This window comes from Theobroma umbraticum, unplaced genomic scaffold, assembly GCF_002168275.2.
Source record: "Theobroma umbraticum cultivar Fairchild unplaced genomic scaffold, ASM216827v3 scaffold_95.0, whole genome shotgun sequence".
Classification (NCBI taxonomy): Eukaryota; Viridiplantae; Streptophyta; class Magnoliopsida; order Malvales; family Malvaceae; genus Theobroma; species Theobroma umbraticum.
Window position 1 is genome coordinate 6,049,714 of NW_018397257.1, and position 11,319 is coordinate 6,061,032.

Below are 11,319 nucleotides of genomic sequence, written 5' to 3' on the forward strand. Positions count from 1 at the left end.
TCATGTCTTGATTAAAGATTTAAAAAGAAAAAGGCAAAACATTCTAAGAAAGTTGACATCATTACATTAAACCTTGCTTAAGATTCTGGTACATGTACCAAAGGCCTAAGAAGATTTGCCACCATGCAAGAACATTTGGTATAATCACTCAAGATTGCGAATCTCATCATCAATGAAATGCCATGGATTAAATTATAAGTGAGAAACAAAGAAACAAAATTCTTTTATATCAAATGGTTAGTTTTTAATTTGTACCCACAAAGAAAAAATGGTTTGGCTTTTCAATGTATGGAAAGCAGCAGATGGATGAAATATCTTAACCTCGCCTATAGAATTGAGAAATAATTTGTTTTGTGGAGGACAATTTGTTAATTTACATGCCAATGGACTTGTACATCCTTTGCCCAACAGATATGATCCCAACCCAAGCTAAAAAGGCTAGGGTTTTCCTTTTCGGCTTAGCTCATTAGAGGATGAATTGCCTCCTAATCCTAATTAAACAAGTCACAACCCAATAATTTTGAATGGTAAAAAAAAAATATGAAGAGAGAATTTCCCTATCAACGAAATTAAATCATCATGAAGAAACATCCTTTTTCCTTGGAATTCCTATTATTTAATGATAATTATAGAAATTTAATTATATATCAAGCTTTATATTTGTATGTATATAACCTCTCTCATGGTTGGCAGAGAAGAATGAAAAAAAGGGAAGGATGATCAAAACTTTACCTTCTTCCAATAAGCTTACGATGTAAAAAAAATATTGTTAATTAGGTCTTAAAATTTTTCTTCATTCTTTCCAAAAGAGTGGTACAAGTGGTGGATTCAAAATTTCACTAATTAAAGAGTTATGATACATGATCTAATTAAAGAATCTCAAATTTTATACATATAATAATAAAAAATCAAAAATTAAAAAGTGATGCCACCATCTTCCCTCCGTCACTAAATGATAAATATTAAAGTTGAATTAGTTAAACGTCAATTAAGATTTGAATTGACCAAAGACACGAAGTTGATATTGTTTTGTATTTTGTGTTGCTTCCCTTTATATATATTTACACTGGGATTCATAAGTCCAACTGTCGTTTTCTTGGAACATTTTATGTGGATTTGCTTTTTTATTTTTTTTAATATTTTCCAAATAAAAGTAAAGGATAGAAATTGGCAAAAGATCAAGTCCTGTCCAAACACGAGCTAGTAGGCTTGATTAAAGATGATTCCAATTGTTCTATCGAAAGCAAAAAAACAAAAAAGAAAGATTGATTGCAATGGCAAGATCAAAGGGGTCCATTTTAACTGCAAATTTTGATATATATATATATATATATATATCATAATTCATAAGTGAAGTGGCTCAATTTTGGAGCATCTGATAAGGCATGTAGCTAGTCTCTAAAGGACTTTCTTTCTTTCTTTCTTTCTTTTTGTTGTTGTTTTAATTTTCTTTCATACATGTCAATGTCAAGTGTAACTTCATCGAGAGCCTTTAGAGCATCCTCAAAAGATCATGATCTACGGCATGACCCACTACCCTCTCCCATCTCTTTCTTTCTATTTCATATATATAAATAAATATATATATATATATATATAATTTCTTCATAATTACTTGTTCAATTGAAATGTGTGAGAACATAAATTGGAATACTAATTATGGAATTTTTTATTTTCATTTCTTTCGTAAGAAGTGACATTTTTATAACCTTTTACAAATTATTCACAGTTTCAATATCTTGCATATGTAAGCAAGCAATTACATATAAGAATCAAATCAAAAGAGTACCCATTTAACAATTTTATTATGTTCTCTCTCTGTCTCTCTGTCTCTGTCTCTCTCTCTCTCTCTCTCTCTCTCTATATATATATATATATATATAAAGAAACAAAAATTTGTGTACATGTTAATGGTTGCTTGTATGCATGTTTAGGTGGGAGCAGGATTATGATTCAACTTAGAATCTTGTTAATTAATAAACACAAATCATAGTTAGGGCACATCTAATAGCTATAATAACATCTTTTCTTTCGCTTTATGAGCACGTGGGAGCATAAAACCCACGAAATCATTTCGACATTAAACATGTCAAATCATGTTTTGTGTTTAATTAACACTTATTTGTTCCCAATTAATAAACTTGATTTGGAGATGCTGTCCAATCATAACATAATATATATTTATTTATCTATATAACCACGTTAATTAATCATTTTTGAACTCCATGCTAAACGAATTCATTAGAGGGATGTGACATCTTCTATTAGAGTATGTTTTCAAGCTCCCCACGCCTCAACTTAACCGGTTCAATTTCGACAATTTCCAGGTTGATGATTGAGATAAACCTGAATTACTTATGGTTTTATTGCCTCTCTCTCTCTCTCTCTCTATATATATATATATATATATATATCAAAATTTTGAAGTAATTTTGGTGGAGTTTGATTCAATTAATTAAGAAAAAGAAAAATTTAGACATGCATATGCAAGAAATCGAGCTAGTCAAGAAATACAAATGTCAAGCAAGCATCCCGTCAATCTCATGTATTAGCATGTCACACACTATGTTATGGACTTCAAACAGTATAGTCAAACATATTTTTCTCTCCATCAATACTCTACATGTATTTTTAGTTTTTTTTTAACTACTAAGTATAATTATTGCATATAAAAGTGTGGAAAAAAGGAAATTTTGATCACATTTTGAATATGTGTATTTCAAAGAGGATACCTTATAATTAAAATTTGAAACTAAAATTTTAAGTTTTAATATTTAATTAATAGAATGAGATTAATGAATAATTTTCACGAAACTTTAATTTAACTTTGCACGATTTTGAATTTTGAAATAAGTAATATACTGTCCTCAAATCAATCTCGAAAATTATAAAAAAAGTAAGAGAGAGGGGAAGAGAAGATAATTAGAAAGAAAAAAGAAATGTTTATTCTCAAACTTGTATGTTTTACAAATGACAAGAGGGAATATTTATAAACTTGCTAGCTCCCTTATCTAGTTATGTACAGTTTAATTTAAAAATAAGGGATAAAATTAAGATATTTAAATTTAAATGATTATATTTTCTCTCATATGTTTTAGTTAATATATATAATAAAAAAATCTAAGTTTGAATAGGAATAAAATTATGTTTGAAGAGTTATACAATGACAAATTGATCTTGGTACTAATTAGCTTTTCGGAATGCAACATAAAATGATTTGAACATGAAACCCATTTCAAATGATTCAAAGTTGTGTAACAAAATCAATCCATATGAAAGAATGAGCTGTTTTTGAAAGATTTAGTCAAAAGCAAAGGATTCTCCTCTTTGTGTTTAGCCAGGCAGCAAAAATATTTAAATAAAAAATAAAATAAAAAAGTCGAACATGTGGACATTCATGAAAGGATTCCAGCTTGCCAATCACATCAAATGTTAACTCCACAATGTCAAACAAAATATCTCATCACCGTTCAATCCACTGCTCATCGTTGACCATCACACAGTTTCCACCATCAACCAATAAGAGAATTAGAAATAAAATAAATAAACGGACTGAAGAATCACAGAATTCAGAAGAATATTTTACTCAACCCTCTATAATTTCTTTTTTCTTGGGATTTGTGACATTCTCTTCATCTCTTGGGAACTTGGGTTATTTTTTTATTTAATTTTTTCTCCATAACCATAGGTGCTGCTGCACCATCAATACCGTTGCTCTCTCTTATACACATTGCTTTCTATGGGTACAAAATGATCAAATAATTACCAGAATCTGTCAAACTAGAAAGCAGAAAAGGGGAAATTGAGGAACTAATCAATGACTTAGCATGTCCTGCCATGGAAGAAGCCAACAACCAATATTATGACTAGATTTTTTATGTACGACTTGCACATGTTTTACTCATTTTTATCGTGATGTCTCATATGATACAAGTATGTGGTATGAACACAAAAGGAATGAATATCGAAAATGAAAAATTCCTCATGGTTGTCAAGTTTAGGTAAAGTTGAATACCAATGATTTTCATATTCCATACCTGTTGCAAGCTGCTGTCTTTGTCGCCACATGCAAAATCTCTTTAGCCTTATTTCCTATTCAAAACATTCCCAAAAATAGTTATCTTAATAAGTACCCTTATAACATTCTTTCTGATAGCACCTTAATTAGGGTTTGTAGGAACTTGTTAACAAAATTTGAAATATACAAGTGCAAAAATATGGCAATGTGTCATTAGGCCGTTTGGATAATTTGCACTTGTTGCAAAACCAATGGTTAATAATCACCAAGTTGAGAGGTAATAGCTTAATTGGAATATAAGTAGTGCTTATAAAAACAACAAGTGACAGAAGTAATATAAACTTGATATGCAACTACAATTTAAATCTCAAACATATTCAATGAATAAGCTAATCTAATAAGTTTGATTTTGAATCTTTGATTCTTTGGAGAGAATAACATGCTTAATTTCTCCTTCGTAGTGCTATAATACAATTCAAACCTTTTGTTTAACCAATTAAAATTATTCAAATTTGATATGATGATTATTATTATATAAGTTTCAAAAAAATTAATAAAATTTATGATTCAAATTTTCATTTTTTCCATAATGACATTCACAAATCATGTAAAATTATACATCTAAAAAGCGTATAAAAAATAGAAACAAAAATATATCTTCTTGGGTCTTTTCTTATTGTCAGATATTCCTTATTCAATCTCCTTGAGTTAGCAAACAAATATTACTATTTGGTGTGGTATTCTCGGCTGTATTGTGAGAGAATAGCTACTAATACACTAGATAAGTTGGTCTCGCCTTCGATGTAGTCTCTGTGATTGGGTTTAATTTCATTCCCTAGTAGTTAATGAAGGCAGAAGTATGGTTTTCTTTATAAAAAATAAAAAATTTGATGAGTTCGAGTAAGGAGGATTATTCCTAAGGCTAATAGCCCCCACGTCTTGTTCATGTACTGGACTGTAATAATTCAAGATTCTGGCAGTTTGTGTTCCCTGGGCACTAAAATGAGCGAATTCCCTTCCTTTTCTTTTCTGTGTACCAGACCCCCATCATTGGAACAGGACGTTAGGAATTTTCTTGTTTTTAGTAGGAAACATTTCAACCCTTCATCACTACTACAGTGTCTAGGATATCTTCTCAATTTATGTTTTATTATATTAGATTTTTACTTTACAATGAAATTTTAAAAAAGGAAAACCCTAGTAGTAACAATTAAATGAAGCATTTTATTGTTACTATTAATATTTTGGTTTCATAATCCCTCTTTTTTATGACATGTATACTTCACCAAACAGGCTTATTGGAGAAACTTTCAACTAGGTGAAACAAAAGTGAAAGTGGGCAAGCTATTATAAGCTAAGGAAAGGCTAACATATATAAAATGAAGTATTTCAGCAGGTGAAGAGTTAATATCAGACTAGAGATACATAGCATAGATAGAGGTGATACTGATTCAGGCTCATTTACATTCCAACCGAGAAAAGGGTGCAGAGAGAATTAGTAGCTGAATTCCTTCTCAGTAATTATGCTCCTAAGAAAGTCTAGTCCAGCTACTAAGAAAGTCTAGTCCAGCTTTCAAGGAAAATAATGCTCCTTCTCTATGGGAAGAACATTAACACGATAGGGTTATTTCCATATCACATTTGTTATCTAACCCAAGCGGCAATTAGTTATTCAAAAAACCGAAACTAAAAAAGCCACGCTATGACTAGGAGAAACAAATGATGAGATACGAGGGCAGATCCTCTCAGCCGACACCTGACTCCAGGGGTTGACCCTTTATAACCCTACATCTTTGACTCGGTCTTTCCACCATGGTTCCTATCGGAAGATATGCTTTAGGAATTGCTTCCAACTTGTTCAGGGGATGGATACAAACATGGTGTCCAAAAGGTGTTTGTACCTGTAGGCTTCAAACGATAGCTCCCCCCACGGGAAGAGTAAAGACAGCTATGTCAAAAGGCTGCAAGAAATATGTTATTTTGCTTCTAACATATTAAGTCCGCAAATGTATCGTTCCTCATAATGAAGTTTATATTCTCGTCCATGCTTGCTTCTTTTTTTCTTGCACTAGTTGTCCATGCTTACTTGCAATCCTCTATTGTCTATGGTTTGAAGCGCAATATCTTATTTGTTGCGCATCAACCATATTCCTTTTCCTCTTAGATAATTTTACAAGTTTAACACTAAGAAGAAGCATAAATTATATCTCTCTTTCTTCACATGTGTAATCTATACACTTCATACTCGTACTAGTGGACTTAAAAAGAAAAACACATAAAATCAAATTTATGATAAAAGCAAAACTAATTAAAAGAAGTCAAAACTAAATGCCGACACTTTTAGTTTAGATGGAAGCAAATCGCACTTTTCGTTTGTCAAATCATAATTTGCATTTTTAATTTTTTTTTTAAATATTTATTTCAAACACAACATAAATTAAGAAAAATACCTTAAGTTTAGTTCAAGTGATCCAAATGATGAAGTGTGAGTCGAGTAAAGCTTTTACTTTTGAGTTAAAAATATTAATCCAAAATTAATTTTGTTATGTATTTATGACAACGACAGTGCTTGGCCATTATTGGGTTAATGCTATTGTCTCCTATTTACTCCATCATTGATTGCATGAGAGGCCTATGATAAAAAGTGGAACCATGTTTCCTGAGTCTAACACTCTATCTCCAACCAGAATATTAGATGTAACTGATATATATTTTTTAAAACCTAAATTCAAATTCCTTATTTCTTAATTTAGTTATAAAAACATGAATTAAACAAGCTCCATAAATAATATTAATGGTTATCATCACTATTTTTAATGGAGATATTTTACCAATTAAAATATAATTAAAGTAGTATTAGAATACATATTGAGGAAAATACGATAAGATTTATACAACGGAATAAGGTTATTTCCATACATGGAATTCGAAGGTAGAAGAAAAAATGAATCCCAAGAACTTAGTATTTGATTGGAGAAAAGTGTAAAGAATGATAATTAAATTGGAGAAAGTTAAAAGAATAGGCTTATTGGGGGGGGGGGGGGGGGGGGTAGAAATAATTGGAGGCAAGAGGTGATTAGGGTGGAGCCCAATCAATTTGTACGGCTGGGCTGAGGCAACACGCCACCTCCGTAAATTTAGGTAGGGCTGTCCCTCTATTATTAGTTAAAATTAATTATTTTAATAATATTATTTGCAATTATTTTTGTTTATTATTATTATTATTATTAAAGATTTTAACATTATTATTTTATAGGTGATTGGCATGTAAATCTCCTCTCCTCGAGCACCGTGCCCCGTCCTTGCCGTGGTCCTTACTCTCTCTTTTCTTTTAATTTATTATTACTTTTTTATTAATTATTTTGGTTATGTTTTCTCTCTTTTAATTTTTGAAATAACAGAAAGTTTCGTTTGTCTGTGTCACGTGCGAACAGGTTTCTTTTTAGATCTTTCCCTAATCCCATTATTAGTTAACATTAATTAATCACCGACCATGACGATTGTCCCTCCACGTCACCTAAATTTACGTTATCCAAATTGCTAATTGCTGGTGAAAATCATCGCCTTTTCGTGTAAAAAGGCCAAACAACAGTCGAAAGAAAAGGTCACGTTCATGCACCTCAACGCTTTTATCTTACAGTAGAAATCCATTTTCAGCTTATTCAATAATTATATTTAAAAAATAGCATGTTGAACCCAAACTTCTTTATCGTAATTATGATCTTACTATTACATTTTTTTATTAAATTAAATGAAAAAATCCATATTATTTTATACATTTATCACGTAATTCTGAAGTTTCATAAACAAAATTCGGAAAATTGTGACGTATCTTGTTAAGATATTTCTTTATAAACTAATATTCAATTCCTTATACTATCTTATTAAGACTGATCATCCTCAAACGTTTCTGTTTTGCATTCTTTAAGAATAATTTAGTATTCCTATGCAAAACGTGTATGCTTTTAATGAAATCAATGCTTCAAACTCCTATAAAACTATAAATCAACCCATGTTGAAAATAATTAAATATTATTAAATGGGGAAGAAAGAGATAATAATTTGTTTGTAAAAATAAAGGATGATTGAGATTTTTTTTCTTTTGTCATTTTGTCCGAAAATATACCCACTTCTCTACCTCACCAATGAAATCTAGCTAGTGGCATAGTTAAAGAGAGGTAATTATTTTTAAGAACAAAGTTTTGTTATACTTAAGGGAAAAATTTTCCCTTAATGACAACCTTTTTCAATATCTCAAAACCTAATATATTCTTAATTAATTCTTCCTCTCATCGATAAATCTAATTCTGAACAATGTGGTATTGCAAAAAGCAATGTCATTGTTCGGAGGATATGATGGAGTTGATGTGTGTCAATTGATATGATTTTTTAAAATCACTGATAGTAAATTTATGCATTACAATGATATACACAAGTAACCAGTGAGATTTTAATCACTAGTACAATATATTGAAATAAGAAAATGCTAATCATCCAAAGAATTAAAAAAACAAGGTCCAATTAAACTATACATTCAATTTGGTAGGGAGGCTTTAGTCAGTATTTAGGATTTTTTTAATAAAAAAAGGGAATAAAATTGAGCAAAGTCGGGTCGGATCGGATTAATGCTAAACGGGTTGTCTTGTTAGGCTGCGCACAAGAAACGTACTAGTAACGTCCCCATATGGGCTATGCCCTAGGGCATAAAGAGCCTGGGCCCTTCACCGGACACGAAGTAGTTGGTCCATGCGCCGAAGTTGGAAGGGCCCATATGATGCCGGGCCATGGCAAGCAAAAAGAGAGAGACAGAGAGGAAGGAAGGAGTGGCCTAGACTGAAGGGCATAACGGAATATGAGCATTGGCATTGCAGAGGGAAAAACAAAAGGCAAAGCGGGGAGGGGGTGGGGGAGACAGAATTGTTGATGACTTTACCGAGGCAGAAGAAGAAGGAGAAGGGAAGGAGTAGAAAACAGTGAGAAAAGTAAACGGAGCGAGAAAGTGGAGACAGCGAAGACAGGCAAAAGCTTCTCTCTCTATCTCCCACGGCACAGTTTCCCCCACAGCCCTATACATCAAACAATACCTAACCACCTTTTTCTTCCAAAAAAGAAAGCGGCGCTCTCAGAAACTCCCTGCCCGCCTGCCTGAATCCCCCATTATCTATCTTTCTCCTTCTCTCTGCCATCATTCCTTGGCCCCCCCCGCCCGGGGGGCCCCAGGCCCTTCACTCCTTCCGGTGAACTCCACGCACAAAGTTTTGTTGTTTACGAAATTGTTCGTGTCGGACACGCGTTGCAAGGGAAGGTTGGGTGAAAAGTGAAAAGCTGTGGTGATATTGTATTACAGCGCAGATCTAGTTTGAAATGTAGGGGGCAAAGAGGAGTAGGTTGCAGGGTGCAGATGCCGAGGGTAACATATGTGTTGGGTTTAACTTTTTGTTGTTTAATGAAATGTTTGCCTCGAGCCCTGGGCACATGACCACCGGCTCTAAAAAACCCGCGAGATCTCCCTCTCGCCCTCTTTGCCGTACTTTTTGTTATCTTTCGCTTCCTTCCCCTCCACTCGCAATCCATTCCTCCACGCGCTTTTTGCTTTTTAGTAACATATATTAACAAATCAATTAATATTAATTTATTTTTTATCAATATTAAATTTATCATTTACTTTTTAACGATTACAATGTTCCACTTTCCACTGTACTTTTTTAATCTCTTTAAAATATTTTATAAAAATATTTTCTTAATTTATCACGAATTGTTTTTCTACTATTAACGTTTCATCAATTTTAAATCAAATTAAGAAAATATAATAATAATATCACACTCATTCGAATATTTAAAATAGATTTGATTTATTATTTTAAATAGTATAATAAATTTAAACTTTTTTTTCAAGACAAAATGATACAATTGTTTTTGTAAGAGTGTTGTTTATTTAGTTTATTATTTAAAAATTGAGTACTACGGAATGTCTACCTAAATTTTCATATAAAAATTATAAAATTTAAACATTTCTTTAATCTTTTTGAAAATCAAATAACCACAAAGGGTACTATATTTTTGTTTTGTACTTTAACTCAACATTAATATGACATCCATGTGTTGTTTTTCAATAATTTTCTATTATTTTGGCTGCACAAATGACATTCTTAACTATTACAGGTTCAACCTTAAAAAAAGGGTGAGTTAAGATTTATAGTTGAGTTTAGTTTTACTTGTTTATAATATTATGGCAACTCATTTTGTTGGAGAAATTAAATGAGCAATGGTTGGATAGTTAAATCTTCTCACTATTTATTTTTTTACAAAAAATTATGGTTTAAGGTAGGATGAATTTATTTTAAAATTTTAAATTTGACAATTATTATATGTTTATTTTTATTATTGTTTTATTTAATATCATTATCTTCATTTTATAAAATTTTAAAGAATTGTTTAGTTTTTATTTTATTATAATATTAATTTAATGAAATGAAATTTTTAACAAAAAGTATAAAATAATAAAATATTAAAAGAGAATAAATTTGTTTAGTCTAAAATCACGGATGGTTTTTTATTATTTATAAAACTAGTAGAAAAAAAGAAGGAAAAAGGTGGCGCGTGGAATGGGTGAGTTTGGTGATAGTAATACTGGTGTTAGTGTTCGATTTTGGAGCAAGACTGCAAAAAGGGTGGCCTAGGAAAATCGCCAGTGGCAGTAGGGCAATATAGTATGAAACGTGTCAGTTTTATACGGGTCCATCGGGCAGAGGGTGAGTCACGGACGGTCGTTCCAGATCTGGGAATTTTATACTTTTTGTAAGACGAAAAGGGTCCAACTCAGAATGCGCTTTGGTTCACAGGTTTGGTGGTAATATCCCTAAACAAGAAGGAAAAACTAAACTTGGTTTTCTCTCTCTCCCCCACTTATCCTAAGCCCACATTCTCCTTAAACTCCACAATTTTCTCATTTTTTAATTATTTTTTGGGGAGTTTTCCCCATTTATATATTTCTTCCTTCTAAAATCAAAGGAGCAAAATGGGTATTTTGCCACGTGTGATAAACTTTGTCGGACGTTACTGAAGAGATATCTGAGTTTATGGAACTTGCAGTATTTCAGTGAGTATTAGGAAAAGCCTGGAACAGAGGTAAAGTCACCTTCCATAGGTCTCTGCCTCTTTATGGGGCCACGTGACCTGCCTACTTGGGCTGCAGAAGTAAATTTTGGGCTTAAATTTAAGGTCATTCTAATCAGTTACATAGTAGGAACTATGGTTCAAGTGCAGCAGAATAAATTCAACTTCCACTAATAAATTTTATT